We start from the raw sequence: 4,292 nt of genomic DNA, 5'->3' as shown, positions 1-4,292 counted from the left end.
CACTAGCTCAGGACGGTAACTTTCAGATTTTTCCAATAGCCTTCGCAGTGGTTGACACAGAAAATGATGATTCGTGGCATTGTTTTATTGCGCAACTAAAACTTCTGATTCCTGACGACGAGGGTCTTGCGATAATCTCGGACATGCATAACTCGATTGGGAAAGCAATTAGAAATGTGTATCCGTTGGCTGCTTGGGGAATATGCACCTACCATTTATATAAGAACATATTGGGACTGTACAAAGGAAAAGAAGCATTCCGTCTGGTGAAGAAAGCGGCGAGATGTTTTAGGATGTCTGACTTTACTGCGATTTTCGAGGAGATTGAAGCGATTCATCCTGCACTCCAGGGCTACCTCCAAAGAGCTGATGTCCGCCTGTGGACGCGTGTTCATTTCCCGGGCGAGAGGTACAATTTGATGACTACAAACATAGCGGAATCAATGAACAAAGCATTGTCGCATGCTAGAGGTCTAAATATTGTTCGAATATTAGAATCGATACGGGCTATGATGACCAGATGGTTTGCTGAACGGAGAGAGGATGCCAGATCGCAAACAACGACGCTTACGCGTGGTGTCGAGAAACTACTACATGTAAGTCAGTCGTAACAGTAAAAATAAGCCTGTCTTTAAAATTCATAAAATTCTTAAATCAGCCGTTTCATAAAATTCATAAGTCAACCTTTATAATTCATAAATCAGCCGTAATATGTAATAACTCAGTCGTTTCATATTTATTCTTTTTTTGTTAATAGGGTCGTGTAACTGCCGCCAGCGAATTGACGGTCCAAGGGATTGATGATCATCACACTGAAGTTAAATATGGATCTTCTAGCGAGTCTTTGAATGTTGTTAATTTTGTAGAGCGAAAGTGCACATGTCGGCGTTTCGAAGGTGAGAAATTACCATGTGTACACGCAATCGCAGATGCGGAGTAAAACAATGTTTGTCGTATATCCCTGTGCAATCCTTACTATAACAGTGAATATTTGGTGAGCGCATACGCTGAATCTATCATGCCGGCTGACTCAGCGCAACCTGTTCCAGAAATCGTGGCAAACCAAACGTGTTTGCCCCCGTATATTCGTCAACAACCAGGAATACCTACGAAAAATAGGATGAAATCTGCTTTAGAAGTTGCACTTCAAAACAAACGTCCTAGGAAAGAACACACATGTTCTCGATGTAGACATAGTGGCCATAATGCGAAACCTTGTCCGATGTAAGCAAGTGTTGTAGGGATTTTCATGTTTTTGAATTACGGCTGGGTTCTTGTTTTCACTTATATATATTACGGCTGGATTAGGGATTTTCATGTATTTGAATTACGGCTGAGTTTTTGTTTTTATTTATATATATTACGGCTTGATTAGGGATTTTCATGTATTTGCATTACGGCTGGGTTTCTGTTTTCAAACGCAACTGTTATAATTCCCGCCCAAAATAAGAAACGTCGCGAAGTCAATAAACGGCTGATTAATTGAAAGAATTTGTATTACAGCTGAATAAATAAGGCATTTCTCGAACAATTATATGTTCAACTCTCTATTTTTTACACAATTTCTCTCTCTATCTAAATGGAATATTTCCCTCTTCTTGAATTGCCTGAAGAAATTCAGGCGTTGGTGGTTGAACGTGTGGCCTGTAACTCCTTCCAAGATCTCTATGGCCTCAAAGCATCGTCCAAGTCGATGAAAGCGTTAGCAGAGCGGCGTGGTGTATACTATTTTTACGATGTGCTATCCGTTCCCTGGAGACTCAATATGCCTTCGCAGTTGTTGAAATCTTGATACGCTGAGGAAAATCCAAGCACACTTTATATAAAGGATGTACAGTTCTACTTCACATTCGGCCTTCAAGAAGAAGACCTTTCTCTTATGAAGTGTGCAGCAGATGCAGGATATGAGCGTGCTGTGTATACACAGGCAATTACTCAAGCAATATTTTTGTGTGATGGGTAGTATTTTCATGGTATTCCAAGAGAATGGGTTCAGAGGATAGGGAAACTAGTACGATCTGTGAAATGGGGATGGAGTTTGTGGCATTCTGACGAGTTCCGCCAAAATAGGGCGCTATTCATTTCAAAGTTTGTTCCGTCGTTCTACAGATGCCAATGTGCAACACATGTTTGGCGACAATGTCTATGCTTGTGGCACCTTGATATGACTAAGGATGACAACATGTGTGAGCGCTGTTTCTAGATCAAAGATATTGGCACGTTTTTACGTGATTTTGAATCGATAAGCGTTATTAGGGACACAAGGAAGTGGTAAAGATGTAATCTATTGGTACCTTATCTTTTTAAGTTCTTTGCTATTTTCTTTTTAAGTTCAAATGAATGTAATGAAGGCTTAGTTATTGTTTCTTTTGGCTTGTTTATTGTCCAATTACGGCTGCATTATTGTTTTATCATGGCTGATTTATTGTGCATTAAACACTTAAAAAAGAGGTTCATTTACGTGCATTGCAAAACGTTCAGATTTCTTAGTTTACATGCAGACATGTAAAACATCAATTACAAACGAACAGAGGGAGTAATAATTAGCCTCGATATTCTCATATCGTTGGCTGAGTTAAAGTAATAATTAGCCTCGATATTTAGAATACGCGCCACCATTAATCAACAACTCAGTCCAATCAAGCAAGTGGAAACGTCCCATTAATAATGAAAGTGGGTGAGTGATAATCTTCGTTGTGGTATAAACAATGATGAGTTAGTTGAGTTACTTTACACTTTACGGCTGAGTTACTTTATATATTACGGCTGCACGGCTGAGTTACTTTACACTTTACAACTGAGTTACTTTATACATAACGGCTGAGGTTCTAAAAAATGTTATCATTTGTTTGCTTCACAGCTGAGTTTGCAAAAAATGTTATCATTTGTTTGCTTCACGGCTGAGATACTTTAATACGTTAAGTCTGAGTTACATAAAACATAGGCTGACTTACAAAACATTACTATACAAAATAGTAGTAGTAGTAGCAAAGTAACGACATTCCAACCCCACAAACAAACACATTCCTCAAACATCGACCCTGACTCATACATTCTTCTCCTTTTCCCTCAGATGCCGTCTTCATTACTTCAATCTCTTTCTCCAACCGAGCAACGCTAAGTCTGAATTCCGAGATGTCTTTGTTCATGCCACTTATCAGTGAATTAATATCCTCAACCTGTTCAACCAAACACTCATCCACCCATTTGAATAAATGTCTCTGTTTTCACAATATAACCAGATCTAAGTACTACGTTACAGATCATGCGAAATAAGAACCAAAACGAACCTTATTATATCCTTTTCCGCAGCAATAGTACAATTTTCCTGGATTTGTAGCGGTTCCAGAAGTAGAAATGTAACAGGGTTCACCACACCAACACTGTTTTGGCGTTCCTCTTTCCGCGTTCAAACGGCGTCTGTGAGAATTTCCTGAAACGCAGGATGAAGAAGACATTTTGATTCTCAAAACAATTTCAGAAACAAAATGGAATTACATGGAATTAGGGTGAGAAAGACGACATGATGAAACGGCATCGTTTCCATATGTGCCATAATTAAAATAATATTTAAATGTGTCGGTATTGTAAATCCCTCGACACATGCGTCACAGACTGTTAATAATTAGCCTCGATATTAGGTTTGAGCCGTATTTTCCAGACGCGCCATAATTAATCGACAACTCAGTCCAATCAAGCAAGTGTAAACGTCACATTAGAAATGTATTATATTAACATTCAGAGCTGGGTTTTGCCGTTTTACAATGGCTGAATTATGATTAATTTATTTACGGCTGAGTTTCGGTCACTTATGGCTGGGTTTATCGTAAACTAACATTCACAACTGAGTTACCGTATACGTTTTGGCTGAGTTAACTTTAAGTTTTCATTAAGTTAACATTCACAGCTGAGTTATTTTATACGTAGAGGCTTAGTTATTATAAAGATACGGCTGAATTAAACAAACACATTATGACTGGGTTATAGTACTTAATATACAAGAAATATGAATTCGACATGTTTACATTACCGAAATTATCAGATTCAAAATACAGACAAGACATCACTTTCAATTGTCAGTTCCAAGCTCTTCAAACATGTGGACGAGATCATGCCAGACTCTTGTTAACATCCACGGAGGCTTGTCGCCTCCGATTGTCCAAGTTCTCTTCAAATAGCGCATCTGGCAACAAAATAGCGTTCTGGCCACAAGATTAAAATGTGTCCAAACTGTCGAATTATGCCTTCGATCCCATGTGTTTTTGCGCTACAACAAAAAAAATTTACAAAAT

Source organism: Brassica oleracea, unplaced genomic scaffold, assembly GCF_000695525.1.
Source record: "Brassica oleracea var. oleracea cultivar TO1000 unplaced genomic scaffold, BOL UnpScaffold00926, whole genome shotgun sequence".
NCBI classification, from domain to species: domain Eukaryota; kingdom Viridiplantae; phylum Streptophyta; class Magnoliopsida; order Brassicales; family Brassicaceae; genus Brassica; species Brassica oleracea.
This window is presented reverse-complemented; position numbering follows the sequence as displayed.